The sequence below is a fragment of the Enhydra lutris genome, unplaced genomic scaffold, assembly GCF_002288905.1.
Source record: "Enhydra lutris kenyoni isolate GAN:26980312 unplaced genomic scaffold, ASM228890v2 scaffoldscaffold2, whole genome shotgun sequence".
Lineage (NCBI taxonomy): Eukaryota > Metazoa > Chordata > Mammalia > Carnivora > Mustelidae > Enhydra > Enhydra lutris.
The window spans coordinates 6,711,126-6,723,323 of record NW_019154086.1 but is presented as its reverse complement, the minus strand read 5'-3'; the positions used below and the strand labels follow the sequence as shown (position 1 = coordinate 6,723,323).

At 42.2% G+C, this 12,198-nt stretch overlaps 1 protein-coding gene across 4 annotated transcripts in view; it reads left to right on the top strand.

The window, feature by feature from the left end:
* LOC111147960 (VPS8, CORVET complex subunit) overlaps positions 1 to 12,198 on the top strand; it is a 245,202-nt gene that overhangs the window by 215,989 nt on the left and 17,015 nt on the right. The gene's annotated exons all lie outside the window — the stretch shown is intronic.

The following is a 12,198-nucleotide window of genomic DNA, read 5'->3' as shown; positions in this document are numbered from 1 at the left end:
TTGTATTTACCATTCAGATTAGCAAACATTAATTTCACCAATAGAAAAATTTCTGTGTTTTTTGAGCTAATGAGCAAAATCTTAGGTGTTGGTCAATAATGAACAGCCAAAGGACTTTGAGTAGCCACTTTTAGGAATTCGTGTTAGCTAGCAGTCTCTGAAATATGGATGCTTGGTTAGGACTGCTGACCGTCCCTAAGTTGAAGCTTAAATAATGCATACTTAATATCACACTGTTATGATGTCTAGAATAACTTTAAAACACATATCAAAGTACATATCAAAACTCAGCCTCTCCCAGACTGAGTGATCAGGGAAGGCTTCTCAAAGAAGAGAAAGCTTGATCTAGTGTTGAAGCACAAGGGGAAAGATATTCAGGTAGACATGAGTGAGTACAGGACACTTCAGAAACAGAGATGGTTCTGTATGTCTTAAATACAGAAGCAGGCAGAGGCTTGCTGAAATGAATGGGAAGCCATATCTCAAAAGAGCCCTATGTTGTGAAATTTGCTTTTTATCTTGAGAGTAAGGGTTTCTGTCCAAGGTGAGATTAAAGGCAGGAAAGCAAAAGAATAGAGTGTGCCCGGGCAAGAAAAAAGTCTGTATCAGTGCTGTATTATTGGAATGAGGAGATGAGGTAGATTCAAGTCTTATTTTTCCTCCCCCAAAACTCTTTTTGAGACCCTAAGTGTGAGCCAGGTGTCCTTCCCATTTTGAGCTCTCTCTTCTGGTGCCCTGAACTAGTCCCCACCTACCAAAATGTTTACCTGGCTGTGTAGAAATTGCCTTGTGACTTACATGTCTGCCGCACCGGAGACTGTCCGCCTCAGGAAGGCAGCCCCTGCCTCAAACTTGCTTGCTCTTGTATCCCCCCTACCTGTGGAACCAAATAGGAAGTCAGTAGTTGTCAAGTGAATGAGAGATAAATGAAAGAGACTCCACAGGACTTCATAGCTGTTTACGGGAAGGGAGGGGGGAAAAAGAAGTTTCTGGGGCTGAATAAATAGAGAAAGAACAAATGAAACCTCGTTGCTGTCCCACGCTTGTATTCCCAGTGTGGTGAGTCCCTTACTGTTTGAGCTACATCAGCAGTATTCTGACTGAGACCAGTGTGAAACTCAGTACCTAATTGGTACTTCCCTAGTTGTGTATGTATTTGTATGTGTGTGTTTGTGTGTACATATATGTGGACGTCTGCATGTATATTCTGGGTATCATCCTGGAGCTCCATTGTCAAAGTTACATTGACAGATGGAGGCACCAGCAGTGTCTGTTGAACAGTTGACTGCCAAAGTGATGTGTAAGAAACACAAAGGAGCAGTAGTGTTCTTGATTTGAGCCAAAGATTCTCTGTTGACCAATAACTGAAGAAAGTGTTTGATGACTGTGTTGTCAATATTGGCTATGGCAAGAGCTGGACGCAAGTGCTGAGGAAGCAGCCATTTTATGTAGGGTTCTGCTTAACTTCCTGAGATGAGTGTCTCATGTAGGAGTTGCTCTTCCACTCTACCACCTGTCAGAATCTAGCAAATTCTATGAGTATGTATACGTAACTCTTTTTTGCAACATAAGCATTTTGCATTTTAGGTATTTGTTCAGAAAGCTCTGGATTAGAAATACTTGTTGTATATTATATATATGTGGCATATAAAATTTGTGTGTAATATTTATATAAATATTAAGTGGCTCTGATAACTTCAGTAAAGTTAGAAGATGCACATGCTACTTTAGGGCTTGTTCAGTGTTTGTTCATGGATGGCTGGAAATTTAAAAATCAGGAAGTATTTTCCTAAGATAAAAATTACTGTAAAAGTCTCTTGCAATTAACTTACTCGAATAGATTAAAATGGGAGGTGTTGATAACGTTTAAGGTGATAAATGAGTTTAGAGAGTTAGTTGAAGGCAGCATCAAAAACCACTCAGCTTCGATGCATCTTTTCTCAACTACTGAAGAAACACCAACCGGGAATTTGCAAGATTGGGATTATTACGTGCATGGTCACCAAAGAAAGCAGTTTTGTCTTACATCTCAATCACAAAATCATAGTTATATTCCCTGAGCTGTCCCCAGTTTTAGATGAGCTTTCTCTGCTGGTGTGTTTGCAGAAGCCTGAGGAGTCAGGGACTCTGACTAATGAGTATCCTCAAGCTAGTGACATCCACTGGAAGAGTCAGTTGGGGTGATGGTCTTCCCAGAGTGAATTCTCCAGTTTAGGACAGGCACTGGGAGAGGTAGGGTAGAAAGTCTTTCTCATAAGTCTAGGGTAAATTCAGTGAATATTCCACATACTTCCAGATGCCAGGTCTGGGAATGACCAAGGTCAGTGAAATACAGTTCTTGCTGTAGACACATTTCCAAGGGAATAATGACTGAACTGTTTAATTTACTAGCCAAACCTCCCAGAGGCTGATTAGCAGTTCCTTAAGTATTCAAGCATATTACGGGAATTTGGAGCAGTTTTTTGTTTGTTTTGTCCAAGTGTTCTGGTGAGGTAAAATTTTTATAGTCTGTTCCCAATCTTGCCACTCATGTCAGGAATGTAGACAACTGTACTCAATCATGATTTTTATTAAATCATTGGCAGTTCTGCCTCTCTGCCTACTTGTGATCTCTGTCTGTCCAATAAATAAAAATTAAAAAAAAAAATCATTGGCAGTTGCAGGGGGGGCGGGTCTGGGGTGGTGGTATTTTTAAGGGAAAAAGCCTCACAGAGCCACAGTTTCCATAACAACAGAAAAAGCTGGCTGCAGTGTCTCAGCTGACTGGCCCCTCATGAGCAAAAAATGATAGCCCTTGATGGATGTCTGCTGCCTCTTCCCTTATTTTCTTAGTAGGACTTACATCCACATGTGACTTCCCTGCCTCTGCTGATTAAAAAGACAGAAGGAAGCCGAGGACAGGATTTAGTCTTTGTTTTGGCGTAGACAGGGTAGAAGATCTCCACAGGCCAGGTGCCCTTTTATGCTGGCGGGAAGTAGCTGGGGTGCGGTTGCCTTCAGACAGCCGAAAGATGTGGAAGGAAACATAGGCATTCTTTGTAGTTCAGAGGACAGAACCGGTGCCTGTGGGTAGCTGCTGTGTAGATGGAGATGTCAGCTCAGTTCAGAGCATCTTCCGAGAGTGGAACAGGATGCCTTGTGAGCTAGCCCATGATCTGTTACCACAGGCGTTTGACCCCCGCAGCATGGCTGCCACTCAGAGCTGTTGCTGAGCTTTTCCTGCCATGGGTAGGAGGTGCGCCAGGTAATTTTTAGATCCCTTGGTGTGTTAGGATTTTATGAGTCTGCAGTTGTATTAAATTCTAGTGATGTGTTCATTGATGTGCTGGATGATTTCAGTTAGACCCCGTCATCTAGCCTGAACACGTAGAGTCTATTAAAAAAACAAAAACAACAAAAGCAGATTTGGACTTAGGGAAGGAGAGACTTCATGTGAAAGAATAATTGCAGAAAGAGGAGGGGCTTTTGCTATGAGGAGAAGGTTCCAGCCTTAATATCCACAAGGGTGTCAAAAATCAGGCAGGGCACCTGGCTGGCTCAGTAAGTAGAGCGTCTGCCTCCTGACCTTGAGTTTGGGAGTTTGAGCCCCATCCCACACTGGGCGTAGAGGTTACTGGGGAAAAAAAATTTTTTTAGGCAGAAAGGAATTTTTTTTTTTTTTACAGGGGCAAATAAACAAGGGTAGAAAGAACCAAATGTGGGGAGTAGGTGAGAGTTGATTAAAAATGTCTTTCATGCAGTCAGCTGATTCTTGGAAGGGATCATTAAAGATTGTAGGCTGGCTTGGGCTGAGGGTGGGTCAAGGACTTGGGGGAGGGATAGAAGCTTAACTGAAGTTTGCTCATCAGATAATAAGCATTTTGTTCCATCGAATCAGGACAAACAGTTCTGCTCATCTTTTAAGAGGCTAAGAGTGGAAATTTGGTGGATCTGTGTCTGGCTTTGTTATAGATGAACTTGATGGCATGGTGGATTTTTGTCTCAGACTTATGGGGAAGTGTGGTCTTTGCAGTAAGCTGTTTCCCACAATGGGGTGTGGGGATTTCCTTAACTCGAACTGTTCTTCAGGAACTCAGGGCGCAGGTGAAGCATAACGTAGCCATGGGTCTGACTGTGCTGCCATGTTCTTTCTTCACTCCTCTCCATGATTATGATCTGAAGTCCATGGCCAGGGCCTTTCTGAAACCTGCTTAGTAGTCCTCATGTAGAGGAAGAGACCGTTAGCTGGAAAGAGCTGCAGGGAAGGACAGTGGTAACCCCTGGCTTCTGGTATTCCCTCTTGCTAATGATTGGGCCTATCTTCTGGTCTAAAAAGTGAGACTGGCTGAGGGTCTCAAAGGATCTTAGAGTTCTTACCGAAGGTACTCCTCACCCATTTCTTTTGTATTGAGTATTTTCAAATGTAGCATTTGGATTTCTGTAATGATATTTTAAATTAATGGACTTTTTTTTTTTTTTTTGAGAGAGAGCTAGAGCACAAGCAAGGAACAGAAGGAGAGGGAGAGAGAATCTTAAGCAGGCTCCATTCTCAGCACAAAGCCTGACACAGGGCTCAATCTCATGGCCCTGAGATCATGACCTGAGCTGAAGTCAAGTCAGATGCTGAACCAACTGAGCCAGCCAGGCACCCCATTAATGTAATGTTTTTTTAGAGCAGCTTTAGGTTTATAGAAGATGCGATCAGAAAGTACAGTTCTCATACATCTCCCCCTCCACGTCCCCCTGTTACTAATATCTGCATTCCTGTGGTACATTTATTACAGCTGATGAGCTAACATAGATATGTTATTATTAATGTAAGTCCATAGTTTACAACAGCAGTCACATCTTGTGTTGTACATTCTTTGGGTTCTGACAAATGCATAATGAAATGTAGCCTCCATTACAGTATCATGCAGTACAGTTACACTGTCCCAAAAATCCCATGCATCACTTATTTAGCCTTCCCTCCCACCCTGCAAACATCTGGCAACTGCTCATCTTTTGACTGTCTCCATAGTTTTGCCTTTTACAGAATGTCATGTAGTCGGACAGTATGTAGCTTTTGCAGATTGGCTTCTCTTACTCAGTGATACCCGCTTAAGGTTCCTCCATGTCTTCTTATGACTTGCTATGTCATTTCCTTTTGCTTTGAATAATATGCCATTGTCTGGATATACCAGTTTCTTGTCCATCCATTCATCCACTAAAGGACATCTTGGACATCTTGGTTGCTTCAGGTTTTAGCCATTGTCAATAAAGCATTTGGAGGGTTTTGTGTGGACATAAGTTTTCAGCTCATTTGGGTAAATACCAAGGAGCAGCTGCTGGATTGTATGGTAAGATCATTCAGTGGTCTGAGAAGCTGCCAAACTGTCTTCCAAAGTGGCTGTACTATTTTTGCATTCCCACACAGTGAACGTGAGTTCCTGTTGTCCTACATCCTTGTCAGCATTTGGTGTTGTCTGTTTTTTGGATATTAGCCATTCCAGTAGTGGTGTTTTGAATGATATTCGATGTTGAGTATTTTTATATGCTTATTTACCATTTGTATATCTTCTTTGGTGAGGTCTTTAAATGATTTTGAGGGGTTTTCTCTGGTTTTGTTTTTTGTTTTAGTGGTGCTCTAGGGTTTACCCTGTACATCTTAACTTTTCTGATTCAGCTTCTGATTTAAACTAGCTTAATTCAAGTTATATATAGAAGTGTTACTCCCATTTAGTTCTACTACTTTTTCCCACATTTTGTGATACTCTTGTGCATGGTATATCTATTAATGTTACAAATCCAATAATACATTGTGATAATTATTGCTTTACTGTCTGTAGCCACTTTCTTATCCCAGTAAAGCTTTGTCCCTACCCATCTCCTTTGTGCAAATACATTATACATATATTTCATTTCTGCATGTTATAGGCCAACATTATATTATGTACATATTATTATACAGTTGCCTTCTAGTTCTTTTTACCACTTCTCTTTTGATTTTTCTTACGTGGATTTGAATTGCTTTCCACTAATGACTGTGAACAGTGTCTAATCAACTTACATTAGTATTTTTTTATAAGGTGGGTCTGTTAGCAACAACTTCTCTCTTTTTTTGTTATCTTGGGAAGTGTTTCTTTCATCTTCATTTTTGAAAGATAGCTTTATTGGGTATAAGACTATGGGTTGACAAGTTTTTTTCTTAGAGCACTTAGAATATGCTGTCCTGTTGTCTTCTGGCCTCTCTTACTTCTGCCTACAATTCAGTAACTAATCTTATTGGGGTTTCCTTATAAGTGACTCATCATTTTTCTCTTGTTGCTTTTCAAGATTTTCTCCAAGTCTTTGACTTGTAGCATTTTTATTGTGAGATATTTGTGGGTCTCGGCCTTAATCCTGCTTGGAGTTTGTTGAGCTTTCTGGATGGGTAGGTTACTGCTCTTCTTTTCTTTTCCTTTTTTTATTAAAGATTTGTATTTATCCATTTGCAAGAGAGAGAGAGAGAACATGAGCAGGGTTGGGGAGGGCAAAGGAGGAGCAGGGAGGAGGAGAGGGAGAGGCAGACTCCTCGCTGAGCAGGGAGCCTGATGTGGGGCTCCATCCTGGGTCTCCAGGATCATGACCTGAGCCAAAGGTAGACACTTAACCAGCTGAGCCACCCAGGTGCCCCTAGGTTACTGCTTTTCAGTAAGTTAGTGACTCATCAGCCATAATTTCTTCAAATATTTTGTCTTCTCCATTTTCTCTCCTCTCATTTTCTTACTCCCATTATGTATTTGTTGTGGTACTAATGGTGTCCTGCCTTTCTCTGTTCAGTTTTCTTCACTCTTTTCCCCACCTAATCTTCAGCTTGCATACTCTATTGATTTATCTTCAAGTTCGTTTTTTCTTCTGCCAGTTCAGATTTACTATTGAGCCTCTCTCCTGAATTTATTTTAGTTTTATACTTTCAACTCTAGAATTTCCATGTGATCTTTTTTGTAATTTATTTCCCTTTCTGATACTCTTTTCTTTTTAAGGTTTTATTTATTTATTTGAAGAGAGAGAGCATGCCTGCATACACAAGCAGAGGGAGAGCAGGGAGCCAGCAGACAAGGGGCTCAACCCCATAACCCTGGGATCATGACTAGAGCTGAAGGCAGATGCCCAACCTAATGAGCCACCCAGGTGCCCCTCTTTATTGGTATTCTTTATCGAGGGTGCATTATTGCCATCATACCTTCCTTTACTTTTAAAATCATGCTTTCCTACATTTCATCTATTCCCTGTAGGGGTATGTGGTTTTTTTTGTTTTGTTTTGTTTTTGTTTTTTTATTGATGTTTGTTTTGGGGTGGCTTTTTTTTGGTTCTGTAAGTATATTTATCGTGGCCGATTTTAAAGTCTTTCTGTTAAGTCTAACATCTGGTTACACTCTCAAGCAAGTTGTATTATCTGCTTTTCTCCCCCCCAGTATGTGATCACACTTTCCTATTTCTTTATATGCCTTGTAATTTTTGGATAGAACCTAGATATTTTAGGTCATGTAGCAACTGTGTGCATTGATCCCCCACTCCTGGAGTTATTCTTACTTGCCCCAGGCTGCTGCAGCCCGAGCTATTACTATTACTTTCAGTGACTGGCTGGATTATTTTCATGAAGCCTTTCCCCCTACCCATCCCCAAGTGTTAAGCCTCTGATATTGCTTCTTGGGAGATACAGCCTTGGGTATGCCCACAGACAGCTGGGATAGCAGTGGTATTGGTAGGGCTCTCATTCTTTTTCCTTGGCCAAACTAGCTGTTAAACTCTACTGGTTGCTCTGTTACTTTTAACAATGCCCTGGATGCATAATTTGCCCTACACACTGATTCAGTGAAATTGTGACTCCTTTGAAGGAATAGTTTCTGAGGTCTGTTTTCAGTATTTGTTTTGACCTCCTTATTAGGGGTGTCCCCGCCTCCAAGCTATCATTTCTCTCAGTTCTCTTTTACAGAGTAGCTGGCCTTGTGTAGGTTGTATCTACATTAAATCCATGAATCTCCTCCTCATTGCCTCTCACCACAACCTTCACTGTTCTTAAGAATATTCTTAGGCTCAAACTTCTCCACACTCGGTTGCAAATGAAGTCAGTTCCTTTGAGAAGAGATTAGGACCTCTCTGTTTTACTTCCTGCTCCTCCCCCAGGAATAATCTCTGAACCAGGACTCTGTTCCTGGGGATAGGTAGCTTCTCTCTGAATGACACCCCCACTTAGGACTTGAATGCTTGCTGGAAGAGGGAACAGCGTGAGGTCCTCTTGGCCTTTCCTGTGATGGAACCACTGCCTCACAGACTGGAGCAGGGGTGATCAGAGAGCCAGGGGTTTTTTTTTAGTGGACAGTCCCCAGAAAGGAGCCTGGATTCCATGAGTGCAGTCTGGGTGGAAGAAGGGAGCCCTCACCACTTCTTGACTGTGCTTGCCTAGGACTTATCCTCAGCAGCAGGTAGCTGGAGGCAAGAGGAGAAATTCTGAAGTCCTGCTTCTACTGAAAAGAAAGCCCTCCAACTAGGAGCTTGAGAGAGAAGGAGCTTGGTATTCTTGGTGACAGCAGCCTAGGGTGGCGTCTCTACCTTACTGTGCTCGGGTGGGAGCAGGGAGCAGTCTTGGTTCAGAAACCACACACTCTATACATTTAATGCGATTCCTATCAAAGTACCATCCATTTTTTTCAAAGAAATGGAACAAATAATCCTAAAATTTATATGGAACCAGAAAAGACCTCAAATAGCCAAAGGAATATTGAAAAAGAAAGCCAAAGTCGGTGGCATCACAATTCCGGACTTCAAGCTCTATTACAAAGCTGTCATCATCAAGACAGCATGGTACTGGCACAAAAACAGACACATAGATCAATGGAACAGAATAGAGAGCCCAGAAATAGACCCTCAACTCTATGGGCAACTCATCTTTGACAAAGCAGGAAAGAATGTCCAATGGAAAAAAGACAGCCTCTTCAATAAATGGTGTTGGGAAAATTGGACAGCCACATGCAGAAAAATGAAATTGGATCATTTCCTTACACCACACACGAAAATAGACTCAAAATGGATGAAGGATCTCAATGTGAGAAAGGAATCCATCAAAATCCTTGAGGAGAACACAGGCAGCAACCTCTTCGACCTCAGCCGCAGCAACATCTTCCTAGGAACATCGCCAAAGGCAAGGGAAGCAAGGGCAAAAATGAACTATTGGGATTTTATCAAGATCAAAAGCTTTTGCACAGCAAAGGAAACAGTTAACAAAACCAAAAGACAACTGACAGAATGGGAGAAGATATTTGCAAATGACATATCGGATAAAGGGCTAGTGTCCAAAATCTATAAAGAACTTAGCAAACTCAACACCCAAAGAACAAATAATCCAATCAAGAAATGGGCAGAGGACATGAACAGACATTTCTGCAAAGAAGACATCCAGATGGCCAACAGACACATGAAAAAGTGCTCCACATCACTCGGCATCAGGGAAATACAAATCAAAACCACAATGAGATACCACCTCACACCAGTCAGAATGGCTAAAATTAACAAGTCAGGAAATGACAGATGCTGGCGAGGATGCGGAGAAAGGGGAACCCTCCTACACTGTTGGTGGGAATGCAAGCTGGTGCAGCCACTCTGGAAAACAGCATGGAGGTTCCTCAAAATGTTGAAAATAGAACTACCCTATGACCCAGCAATTGCACTGCTGGGTATTTACCCTAAAGATACAAACGTAGTGATCCGAAGGGGCACCTGCACCCGAATGTTTATAGCAGCAATGTCTACAATAGCCAAACTATGGAAAGAACCTAGATGTCCATCAACAGACGAATGGATAAAGAAGATGTGGTATATATACACAATGGAATACTATGCAGCCATCAAAAGAAATGAAATCTTGCCATTTGTGACGATGTGGATGGAACTAGAGGGTATCATGCTTAGCGAAATAAGTCAATCGGAGAAAGACAACTATCATATGATCTCCCTGATATGAGGGAGAGGAGATGCAACATGGGGGGTTAAGGGGGTAGGAGAAGAGCAAATGGAACAAGATGGAATTGGGAGGGAGACAAACCATAAGTGACTCTTAATCTCACAAAACAAACTGAGGGTTGATGGGGGGAGGGGGGTTGGGAGGGGGGGTGGGATTATGGACACTGGGGAGGGTATGTGCTATGGTGAGTGCTGTGAAGTGTGTAAACCTGGCGATTCACAGACCTGTACCCCTGGGGATAAAAATATATGTTTATAAAAAATAAAATTAAAAAAAAAAAAAAACCACACACTCGCCTTTCTTAATGATTGGTTTTTAAAAAATAGTTATTTCTTCATTTGCTATTTGGACTTAGGACAGTTTCCAAGGTCTGTAAAAGCTTGGTTTTGGAGTGTGTGTGTGTGTGTGTGTGTGTGTCTGTCTGTCAGTCTGTCTATATCTATCTATCCATCTATCTAGCTTCAATGGTGAAAAGGTCATCAGAGCATCTCTTGCTGTCATGCTAGAGGAGTTGATCTCTCTCCTCATCTGTTTCTAACAAGCAGTATCCTGCCTCTGAGTGAAAATCACTTCCTGAGGCAGGACTTCCCATGTTTGAGAGTTATTCCTTATTCTGGTTGACACCTCTCTACCTATTGCTCCTGGCCCTTCCTCTGGAAGCCGTCAGAAAGATCGCTCATTCCTTTTTATAGCAGCTTTCCCAAGGCTCTCTGGAGGTGAGGTCCTGAGTCCCCAGCCCTTTGTCTTCTCCTGTGCAGGCAGAACATGGACAGTTCGCTCCTTGCTCACCTCTGCCCTGCCATACCCCATCTCTTCTGCTCCCACCGTGCCGCTTCAGGGCAGGTCACCTTAGAGCACAGCGAGATCATCCCTATCCTTATTCTCAGTTCTCCAAAGGATACCAAAAGCACATTAGATTATCAGCACCCATTCTGCACGGTTGACTCAATGAACATGGTGATCGCAAACTCCTGATTCTGTTCTCACATGCCACTGACCCCTCCTCTAACTGCTGTTGGTGTCCAGAGCCAGAAGCAAGACTCTTCTTGTAGTGTTTCAGATTAGCCCTTTGGGAATCGAGTTTTTTCATTCCATGCTTTGGCCTCTTTTATCTTTATCCAGCTAACTGATAAAATATTTGTATAAAGCGGAGCCAGGGAGGGAGCCCCACAGAGACCAAGATAGCATTGCTTATTAGTCACCAGGCTCTGTTAACTGAGTGTTAATGGGTGTGATTTTTCTGCCTCTAATAGGACACTCCTTCCTGAACAGTTGACATGGTTTTCAGAGCAGAGTCTGATCCTAACAGTGGAGCTGTATGTGAGACCACGTCCCAGCCAGTGGCCGCTGTCTCTTCCAAGCTGGTGCCCTCTCAGCATGTGGGAGAGCACTCCCTTACCAAAACAAGTAATGTCCTCGTGTCCACCATCTCCTTGGAGTTGGGCACACAGCTGAAGTTTCAAGTATTGCTCAAGTTAGTTGTGGGCCTTTCCCTTCCAACAGAGTTTCCTGAGGAAGCTCTCAGGCATTTCCTGCAATATGTGGCAGGAGTGTTTTTGCTTTTCAGTATGCATGACAGAGCAGCTAACAGCCTATTATTTTACGTTAAAACAACTCAGTAGGCCATTCTTAATTGCACTGTGCTGAGAGATCCCCTATTTGGAAAGGTCACGGAACCGAAGAGCAGAGCTTTGCGAGGTTTGAGCTGCTCTGATGTATGTGTTGTTTTTGAGCGGCTGATGTGCTGTCATTGCGGAGTAGAGCTTTCTGTCTGGACTCCTTTCCTGATCAGTTCACATGCCATCCCTGAAAGCTCACTCCTTGCGTATAGTATCAGAACATGAGGTCAAATCTGTTCAAGAAACAGCAGAAGTCTTTGAGTAAAGTGGAAGGAAAAGGAAAGATGAAATGTGAGCTGGTGCTGAGCGCCTTCTGTTCTCTCTAACAGAAGCCACTGCCACGGGTCTCCTGTGTTTTGTTGTTTTGCATATTGTAGGGACAGTCTAGTCGTGATTTACATTGGTTCTTCCCTTGTGCCATAAGTAAGTTATAGCGCCCCGTCTTGTGTGAAGTTTTTACTGATGGCAAACAGAATTTCAGATGCAGCATATTCTTAAAAGGAGAGACTCCTCTCTACATGGTGAAATCACTTAACTTTTCCATATATTGACTAAATCAGTTAAGACTGCCTTTTTTTTTTTTTTTTTTTTTTTTTTTTTTATTTATTTTTTTTTTTT